Consider the following 11,682-nt stretch of genomic DNA (forward strand, 5'->3'; position numbering starts at 1 on the left):
GAATGGTGAAGTTATAGCCCTTCCTTTTTCTCCTTGGAAAGCTCGGGTTGATTCCACCAATGCTTCTTTTGATGAAACAATTTTCTACGCTTTGTACAATAAGGTGATTGATGATACAATTCCCATCAGGATTCTTCGATCCATTTTGGATAGACATGCATACTATATGTGGTTCGACAACAACCACAATCACTCTTATGTTCGCCCAAAGGTCATCCACAAGAAGACATTCTAAATGAAATAACTACCTTATTATATGAATGAAGAGACTTTTAACAGAGAATTCATGATTTTGACGGGTATTCAACATATGGAAACCCCTACAGGTGTTTAGTATTCTATTGAATGATTGATGCCGCATGATTTATCCTCTACTACTATATTATCCTCTCATAAATGCTCAAGTATAGTTTAATCCAATTTCTATCCTTTAGTCAAGCGACGTCATGCTTGTTTGTCTTCCTTCGGTGCCATTGTCTCCAATGTTAAGTCTTTGGTAAATACTGTTGTGACCTCTTCTGTCTCTAATTCTATTCCTTTACAAGGTATGATTTTTATGCCTAGGGCCCCCCCTTTATCTTCTATGTCCCCATCATCTTCTAGATCACCCTCTACTTTTGATGTTGATCATGTTATTTTTTCGCTTGTTGACCTTTCAAATGTAGATCCTACCTTAGCCCTTTCTTCTAAGTCATTACATGCTATTATGGAGAAACACTCCTCCTCACTTTTGGATCCTTCCACCATAGTTAATATCCATGATGATGAACCTATAGAGCTTGTTTGGCCCATTCTTATTGTCGAAGAATATATTGTTCCTCCTACACCCACTACATCTACTCTGCATATTCCTACTTCTTCACCATAATCCCCTGCACCGTCTGATACCATTTTTGATTCCCTTCGCAACATTCTAATCCAGAATAAACCACTAATATTTTTCATTTTCTTGATGTTGTGGAAGATATGGAAACAAATTTCGAACCAGAAAATATAGGGGAACAAGAGAAAGTTTCAGAGATAATATCATTGCTTCCTATGCAACCACTTTCCACATCACAATTGGAAATGAGAAACACTATTTCTCCGAGATAGCTCTCAAATTTTGTTCGGGACACAAGTCACTGTAAGGAATTTTCGTATCTATGTGCTCAAAATTTGGATATTGATCCAATTCTTCTTCCTAAGGTGCTTGCAAAATTCTGTGAATATTTTCATCAAGAACAAGAAGACGTGTTAGAGACCTCACTGCAAAATGGCTTTGAGAAATTTATTGCCAGTGGACACCCCTGTAGTCGAAGTTGCCATTGGTTGTGTGTCTTATCCACATAATATCTTCAACATTGGTCTTATCAACAATTGTTTCAACTTATATGAAATTATTCAATGCAACTTGAGGATCATTTGGTCCTCACAAACACAATATATAACAACCTCACTGTCACACATGAGCAATAACAACATGAACTTCTTATATTCATGGAGGAGCAAGATCAGTTAGGTGCACAAAAAGTGAAACTTGAACAACAACACGATATCAGTGCTAAACTCTAGCAGATGTGACCAACAGTTGCAAATTTTGTTTCTAATGTGCCAAAATATATTTCTTCATCTGAACCAATGAAATGCCTCCAATTTCTTGAGAGTTCTTGCACATACTTAGTTGTTTCAAATAAACATTTGCACCATACCATTGCTAAGTTGTGAAGTACAACCTCTGACCTTGCAGAGGAGTTTAATCAATAGATTGATCAACTTGTAGAGAAAGGGTCGACACTTAGAGCTACACTATAGTAGCAAACAAGAGATTCTAAGGAAATATTCTACGAGGTGTAGGATTGAACAAGGTTTCTCACTAAGAATAATCAACCATTATACAAGCTGCGAGAACAAAGACAAAGCTTGATGGAGGAAGATTGTTCTACTAGATACCTTGCACAACAAAAAAAAAAACTCTTTGATTAGGATTAAGGGATAGATAAAACGATCCATAGTTTATAATAAGAGACCAACTAGGCTAAAACCATTATCCAAGACCTTAATCTTGTAGCCCAAGAAAAATACATGTAGTTGTGTAAGCTTAATCTTGGTGTAGATACTCAGTGGAAAACTTTGATTGCATCACATCTCGAGAAACCAAGTGCAACGACAACTTCATAGTTTATTAATAAAGCCTCCACCTTACTTTCTACATTGAAAGATACAATGGTTATGTAAAACTATTTTTGATACATGGTTTGGAAACCGTTCCTGATTTGGGTCCTTCTTTTGAAGAGAGGTATTTTCATAGGCATAGGGCGCATCAACATCAATTGAAAAACCACAAGAAGGATCAAGCACATAAGAAAATGATTGCCTTGAGGGTGAGTCAATAGACTGTTGTCAGGGTACATGTTCAGTCCTTCATTTTTGTGACCAATTTTGGCAGAAAATAGTTGTGGAAATAGGAAGTGCAAGATGGAAAAGAAAATGGTTAAATTAGCTAGAAAGCAGCACCAGAAAAGAAGAAATCAACAAGCAAGAAAAATTAAGTGGTTACATTGGAACACATCAAAGCCACGAAATAAGGATTGAGCCACTAAGGTTGAAGAGATCAAGTGAATATGGGCCAAGAAGAGATATATCTTGTCAAGCTAGTTAAGTTGGACCATATCAAGTAAGCACAAAAAAGATCCAAGAGGCTGAAAATTACATCTATCTTCTAGAGAAAACTGCAAGGAGAGAGATAAGAGAAAGGTCGTTATCCTATCAGAATGAGAACCTTCGTTCTGCAATAGTATTTTGTTGTAATTTTGTCACAGTTTTGAATCTGTAATGAGATATTAGACGAAGTTTTCAAAAGATCCTACAAAGTCTTTATGGATCTGTAATGTAATGTTTAAACTAGTCCAAATCTATATAAAAGGAGATTGTTGTGGGAATCCACATGCGTGTTTATGAATGAGTGAGATTGTATTGCATGGTTCCTTTAAAAAAAATTATATCTCTTGTTAAACTCCCTATTATGCATCTATATACTTTTGCACAATAGTTATCCAATATATACGTGTATGATTATGAGTTTATTGTGTATTTTAATTAAGGAAATAAATCTTGTCACTTTCTAAAGCCCCAGAAAATCAGTTATAAGTCTCAACATGCCACGCGTAAGACCTTCTTCCCTTGCGGAAGATTGAATATTCCAGTAACATGCTAGACTACCATGGGCCTTTTGTTTCCACCCCGTGGTCAAACCCTGGGTCATTACAGTAAAACATTTTGGCAACAGCGAACGCCTACGAATATTTGCAGCAACGGGGATTTGTGTCTCATGTAGCTTAGTGCCTATAAATATTGTAGTAGAGGGGATTAGTGTCTCTTGTAAGTTGATGCCTACAAAGTAGTAGAGGGGATTGACGTCTCCTATAAGTTGGTGCCCACAAAGCAAAATAAGAGATTAGTGACTCCTATAGGTTGGTGTCTACAAATTGATGTAATAATAGGTTGGTTCCTACAAGATCTTTTATATAAAGAAGATTTTTAGTTTTCTCCACAAAAAAATTCAACCCAATAATATATATATTAATGTTAAGTTATCTAACATACATATATGTTTGCCATAGAATGTGATATAACTAGCCTAGATCCATCTTAACTTTGGATCTATCAAGTGCCAAGGGGGATCAAATCTCTCGAGGTGAAAACCTATTTTTGTGTGCAAAACTTGAGGAAATGTTTGCACCTCGAGATATTTGATCCTTCTTAACACTTGATAGATATGGAGTTAGTACAGATCTAGGATGGTAATATAACATGTTAGTATTTTTATTGTTAAATGTTTTCATGTATTACTTTGTTTCAATGTTAGTAATATTATTATGATTTAATGTAATTTACATATCTGGTTAAATTTTTTTACTCAATCTAGTTCACAATATTTTCCAATAAAGAAAATGAGTCGATGGATTGTTATAATTTAGGTTTTTGCATGTTAAAACTACAATGATTCATGATATTTGTTTTTATGTTATGTTAGTACAATGGGTGACATAAATCTTTGACCTTTCTTAATAAATATTATCCAATACATATATATTCCAAATATATATTTAATGAGTCCCAAGGATTAATAAAATTAACAGATGTTCTTGTTCTAAATATCCTATGATATCAGGATAAATTTCATTACCAACGAACAACCTTTGAAATTGATGGTCAATCCAATTCCACTCAAAAAATCCAATAAGGGAAGGGGATATATATATATATATATACCCAAAGCTTAAAATCCAACCATTAATTCGAATGGGAAAGAACAAAGGTTGAATGAGAAAGAACTGAAGGTTCAACAATGGGTGACCATTGTTTATATAATTCTTAACCTAATAACATATGACCTTTACAATTTTGGGTTCTCTTCACACATTACATATTTTCACATAAGTTCACACTTATACAAGGCTATTCATGGAAGGAATTGAATTTCATTAAGAAGAAGCATTATAAAGCTTATAAATAATCCATAAGTCACAATCAATAATGTAATCAATCCATAAACCACAGTCCAATAATTCCCAAAGGTTAACAAAATTAGTAGTTATTCCTGTGCTAAATCTCCTATGATATTAGGATAAATGCCATTTTCTTCTTTAGGGTTACCAACATACCACCTCTGATATTGATATTAAATCCACCTTCTACTCAAAATTCAAAGAAAGGAAGGGGAGCTCTAATCTACTTTCTATTCAAAATTCCAAGAAAGGAGGGGGAGCTCTATGATATATATATCCAATAAATCCAAGCTATCTATGGTTTTGTGCATCGTTTTTCGTACATGGTTTTGGGCATCATGGTTTTCTACCCGTGGTACTTTTGTAGATCCAGTCAAGGGAACTATGGTTATGTTGTAATCTAGAGTTAATGGATTGGGGTTTATCATGCTTCAACATGTATATATATGTATTGTAACACTGAAAGGAATATAATGACAAATCAATCTGATAGTCCTAGTTTTGGGATCCAAGGGAAAATCTCTGTGTATATATGTTTTATGTTTTATGCTCTCGTCATTGTTTATTTTCTATTTTTAGAATTTGTATACAGGTAATTTTTGTAAGAGGTTAAAACCTACATTTGGTATCAAAGATGTTTTGGCTTCAAGGGGATGCCTTTGCTGCTGAGGGGTTTTGCTCGGGCCTGTAATAGACCTTGTTTAGTGGGAGGTCTGTGGGATCAATTCTTGTGGTGAAAGAAGATGGCAAGCAGTGGAAAAATAGAGATCGAGAAATTTAATGGTCTGAGTTTTGAGATGTGGAAACTCAAGATGAAGGATCTGCTGGTGGATAAAGATCATTGGATTGCAGTAGATCCGGGTACTAAACCAATGACAATGTCAACTAAAGACTGGGTGAAGTTGCATCAGAAGGAAAAGAGCACAATACAGTAGTGTATATCAGATTCGACATTGTTGAATGTATCAGGGGAAGCTTCGGTGAAGGCTTTATGGGAAAAGTTAGGGACTTTGTACCAATCTAAGTCTCTGGTGAATAAACTATTCCTACGAAAAAAGCTATATAACCTGAGGATGAAGGATGGAGACTGGTGACAGAGAATTTGAATGGATTTAATACTATGGTAAGCCAGTTATTGTCTATTGATATAAAAATTTTAGATGAAGATAAGTGCATTAGTTTGTTGTGTTCTCTACTAGATTTGTGGGATAGTCTAGTTGTTGCAATAGATAGAAATGTGACCGACTTGTAGTTTGATGAAATAGTCTCATCCTTGCTGTTGGAGGAGATGAGACAGAAAAATATGGAAGGTCAGAATGGTGATGCCTTTTCTGTACAAGGACGACCCTAGAACAAAAACGAAAATAAATCCTCGAGTGGGAGAACTAAATCTAGAGGGAGATCTAAATCTCCAGGAAAACCTATAAAAGCGTGCTGGAAATGCGGAAAGGAAGGGCATTTCAAAAAGGACTGTAGATCTAAGGCTCCTAAGAAAGGACAAGGTTATGATGATGCTCCTTTTGCAGAGGCAAAAAACACTTGAGATGAAGGCGGGGATGTGTACTTGGCTTCTTCTTCAAGTACACATGTAGATCATGAGGCATGGTTGATTGACTCAGGTGCAGTCTTTCACTTCACTTCCCATAGGGAGTGGTTCTACGAGTATGATAAATATGATAGTGGTGATGTCTTCTTAAGGGATGACAAGAAGGCTAGAATTGTCGGTCGCGGAAAATTCAAGTTGAAGTTGCAAGGTGGAAGGATTAGAACACTTTTAAGTGTTTTGCATATTCCTACATTGGCCAGAAATATGATTTCTATAAGTAAGTTGGATGATGCATGTTTAAAAATAGTGTTTTAGAAAGATGCCTACAAGATGGTTAAGGGAGCACTGGTATTGATGCAGGGAGTTTGGATTAGAACTTTGTACAATATTCAGGGTAGCACTATTATTGATGGGCACAACAGTTTTATGGTTCCTGAAAGTGGAGCAGAAAATTTAGTGGTTTCTTGGAGAAAGACCATGTTATGGCATCAAAGGCTTGGACATATTGGAGAGAATGGCCTTCGAATACTTCATGGTAATGGTATGGTAAAAGGTATGTCTAATTTATCTTTAGATTTTAATTTCTATGAAAATTGTGTACATGGGAAGCAGAATCGGGTGAGTTTCCCTTTGGTGCTAAAGGGGCGAAACATATATTAGAGTTTGTGCACAGTGATGTGTTTGGACTTGTGTCGGTTCCATCACTAGGTAGGTCTGTGTACTATGTATCATTTATAGATGGCTTCTCAAGGAATACATGGATATATTTCCTCAGGAATAAATCTGAAGTCTTTGATAGGTTTAAAGAATTTAAGGCTCTGGTGGAAAAATAGACAAAGAAGAAGATAAAGGTGTTGAGGACAGATAACAATGAAGAGTTTTGCCAAAAGGAATTTGAAGAGTTATGTAAGAAGTGTGGTATAGCACGACATAACACTACTGCATACACACCTCAGAAAAATGGAGTTGCAGAAAGAATGAACAGGACATTGATGGAAAAGGCAAGAAGCATGCTTAGTGGTGCTAGGTTAGGACATGAATTCTGGGCAGAGGTAGTCGAGATTGCATGCTACCTGGCCAACATATCACCTTCATCAGCATTGGAGGATAATACTTCACAAGAGGTTTGGACTGGTAAGAAACCCTCTCTTTCACATTTGAGGGTATTTGGATGTGATGCATATGTACATGTTCCAAAGGAGAAAAGAACCAAGTTGGATAGTAAATATGAAAGGTGCATCTTTATTGGGTATAAGGATGGTTTAAAAGGTTATAAGATTTCGAACCCAGAAACAAGGAAGGTTGTGTACAACCGCTATGTGGTGTTTAGAGAGGTGAAATATATTATTAAACATGAAGTCCTACCAAAGGAACCTGAGAAGATAGAGTTTAAGCTAAAGGAGGAGGAATCAAACTCTACAACAAAAGAGAAATCAGAAGATGAAGAGACATAAACTCTAGCTGTGAGAAGATCAGTTCAAGAGAGAAGGCAACCAGAAAGGTATAGTCTAGCTTCTTTCTGTTCAAATTTTGCTTTATCTATTACTGATGATGATCCCATAACTATCAGGGAAGCAATAGATTTAGAGGATAGAAAACTCTAGAAAGAGACCATGGTTTATGAAATGACATCTTTGCACAAAAATGAGGCTTGGGATCTCGTGGAGTTGTCAACTGAAAGGAAACCCATTGGTAGCAAATGGGTGTTTAAGAAGAAGATGAATTCGAAAGGCAAGGTGGAGAAATACAAAGCATGGTTGGTAGAAAAAGGTTATTCCTAAGTTTCTGGAATTGATTTTGGTGATATTTTTTCTCCTGTTGTGAAGGTAGCTTCTATTAGATTATTTTTATCTATTTTTGCTGCTTTTTATTTTGAGGTAGAACAAATGGATGTGAAGATAACATTTCTTTATGGGGATCAAGAAGAAGAGATCTACATGAAGCAACCTAAAGGCTTTGCGGTGTAGGGTAAGAAAGAACTGCTATGTAGGTTAAAAAGGTCTCTGTATGGGTTAAAATAGTCACCAAGGATGTGGTATCAGAAATTTGATACATATATATGGGGACTTGGCTTCTACAGAAGCAAAGTAGATCATTGTGTGTATTTTAAATTAATTACTGACTGTGTTATTTATTTGGTCTTGTATGCGGATGATATGTTGGTGATTGGAAATAACAAAGAAATTATCCATGAATTGAAGACCCAATTGTCCTCCAAATTCGACATGAAAGATATTGGTGTTGTAAACTATATTTTGGGCATGGAAATTAAATGAGATCAGACGAAAATGAAACTCGGGTTAAACTAGAGGAAGTATGTTGAAACAATATTGCAGAGGTTTAATATGTAGGATAGTAAACCAGTGAAGGTTCCTATTCTTGTCGGTGTAAAATTATTTGTTGAACAGTGTCCCAAGACACAAGAAGAGGAAGAGGACATGTCCCATGTTCCATACACAAGTGTAGTCAATACCCTGATGTATGCAATGGTTTGTACAAGACCAGACATTGCACATGCAGTGGGAGTATTGAGCAAGTTTATGTCAAAACCAGGGAAGGAGCATTGGACAACCATGAAGCAGTTTTTTAGGTACTTATGTGGCACTAGTGATTATGTTCTATGCTACCAAGGAAGACCAGGATTGGATAGATTTTTGGACATAATTCGTGGCTTTTTTGATGCAGACTGGGTTGGGGATCTGGATGAGCAAGAGACATTCTGTAGTAGCACTTTAAACTATAGAGGAAGAATACATGGTAGCGACTCATGAAAGCAAGGAAGTACTTTAGTTGCAGAGATTGTGTTAAGTATGGAGTTAGTACATCGAGCTATAAGGATAGTCTGTGACAACCAAAGTGAAATTTTGTTGGCAAAGAATCTTTCTTATCATTCAAAAATAAATCACATTGATGTTTAGTGTCACTTTGTAAAGGATATCGTTGAGGACAAAAAGGTGTTGCTGGAAAAGGTGGACACTTTGAAAAATACTGTAGATGTATTAACAAAGTCTATGAGCACTGAGAAGTTCTCTTGGTGTAGAGAAACAATGAGCATTGTAGGGTTGGACCAATGAATAAGCTCTCCTATGGCCCCCTGTGGAAAGAAAACAACAAGTGGGAGAATGTTGGGTGTATGTTATATTCTTTCCACGACTAACCCCACGCGTGGGGGGTCACAAGGGGTTGAGGGGGGCAATAGCCCCCCTCTACACTGCCCCAGAGAATTTTTTTTTAGGACCCTATATTAGGTGGACAAACCTACCTATGGTTTTGTGCATGGTTTTCGCACATAGTTTTGGGCATAATGGTTTTTTGTCCATGTTATTTTTGTAGATCCGTTCAAGGGAACTACATTTATGTTCTAATCCAGGGTTAATGGATTGGGGATAATGGATACTTCGATGTGTATATATATGTATTGTAACATTGAAAAGAATATAATGAAAAATCAATCTGGTAGTCCCAGTTTTGGGATCCAGGGGAAAATCTCCGTGTATATCTGTTTTATGTTTTATGCTCTCGCCATTGTTTATTTTCTATTTTTAGAATTCAGATGCAGGTAATTTTTGTACGGGGTTAAAAGCTACACTTGATTTGTTGTTTCCAGTGCATATTTTTCCCACCAACAACTTTTGCATTCTTATTATTCGGAAAGTTTTTATGTCCTTTTTTATTTAACCCACTTCTTCCACTTTCTCCCTTTTGCTTCATTTGCTGATTGTAAATATGAGCCTTCTAAATGGCTTCATCCATTATTTTTGGGTTATCAAATTCCAGCTTCTCTTTCATCAAGATAGGTAAACTATTGATGAAAACTACACTTTAGCTTTCTTTTCCCAGATGTATGGAACATATCTTAGTAAGGACGTAAACTTAGTTACAAACTAATCCATAGTCAACTTTCCTAATCTTAAATTGTGAAGCTCCTTTGCTTTTTCATTGTAAAACAGTGCTGTCAAGTATTTATCCTTAAAATGTTTTTGGAAGTCATTCCAAGTTATTTCATGTTCCTCAATTCCTGAGACAACCTTGATTTCCTCCCACCACAGGGTGGTTTTACCTTGTAATTGGTAAATTGCCAATCTAGCCTTTAAATTATTATCATTCTCGTAGATCTATAAGTACTTATTCATGTTAATCAACCAAGCTTCAATTGCCTCTTTAGCCTCACCATCAAATGTCAGGAGTTTTATTTTCTTGAACTCCCCTTGATGTTCAAATCTATGCTTTTTTGTTCCTTTTTCGTTAGAAACGTTGTCATACCTTCCTTCATCATCATTTTGTCCTCCTTCAGACTTTACATTGTCTTACCTCTATCGAAATGCTTTGGTCCTATTTCCATTGGCGGGACTCGGATTTGGTTCACGCTGATTTTGTCTGTCTGATAGAATCTTCAAAATTCTCTCTTACTCTTGCCCCAGTGTTTCATTATCAACTTTTAAATTAGTTATTTCAACTCGCAAATGCTAAACTATTTCTAGCAATGATGCATTCTCTTGATGAGATTCATCTCCTAATTGAACCCACATCTAAGGATTAACTTTTATATAGGGTGCAACTGATCTTGTTGGTGACCCAGTTCCTTTCTGCATGTTGTTTTTCTTACTCTATGCAACGTTAACATATTGGTTACTCCTTAGCTTTCCAAACTGGCCACAATGTTGAAACCATGGGTTCGATACCACTTGTAACATGTACTATGACAACCACATTTTTTTTTCTTCCTATAACTGAGTTACCATTCTCATAATAGATGTACCACAGGCAGAGCTTTGTGTTTACATATTCACCATACAATATCAAAGTTATAAATATGCATTTTAGCAATAGGAATAATATATCAATTTTGATTATGTGTTAATTTCGTTATTAGACATGTGGAAGGGTTATCCATTGGGTCACATGCCCTCTACACACCATAATTAACTCTTATCAATTTACGAATTAATACCCAATTGTTTGATCATTAGTTTAATTTATGAGTAAATATATTTCTTGGTTCACGGGAGAATGTGTCATCCATCTATGGGACACCTGGTTTCATATCCATTGTCTATCTCTGCATCGCTTGATCCAACTATAGAGATTGTGAGGGTTTGGTTAAGGTTAACCAACTCGCTCCTGAGCTTTGGGTTAGTAATTCATTCTATTGTTCGTACTAGGGTCTCTAGTTCTGCAACCTACCTCAATGGCACTAAGTATTTTCGCCCATCTCCATCGTTTCTCGTTGGCAGGTAACCTCACATCCTACATCCCTAACCGTTCTGAGCATTTTCTTTCTTTTTATGCTTCTTTCCTTTCTCTAGTGAATTGTTTCATATCATCCTCGCGACTTTCCCAGGTGTCCTTAGAATTTGCCAGCATCCATTCGCTAGCGAGGAGTGGAAGGGAATTGAAGGTGCTTCCACATGTATCCACAATTAAATGAATTTCCATTCAAGGTTATTTATATATTCAATATTCTCCACCTATGAAGAATTTTTCTTTCTTTCGCAGGGTTCAGAAACTATGCACCAAGACTTGGGTTACTACACAGGTAACAACCCTAAGTCGGGCCTTTAACTTTATTATTATTTTTTATCTAGGATGAAACCCTCGGTCTTTGGCTACTTGGGTTTCTTCCGGGTGTAGGTTGGATTCTCCTAC

Source organism: Pinus tabuliformis, chromosome 5_2 (assembly GCF_031772625.1).
Source record: "Pinus tabuliformis cultivar Carrire ecotype Pingquan chromosome 5_2, CPIR1, whole genome shotgun sequence".
NCBI classification, from domain to species: Eukaryota; Viridiplantae; Streptophyta; class Pinopsida; order Pinales; family Pinaceae; genus Pinus; species Pinus tabuliformis.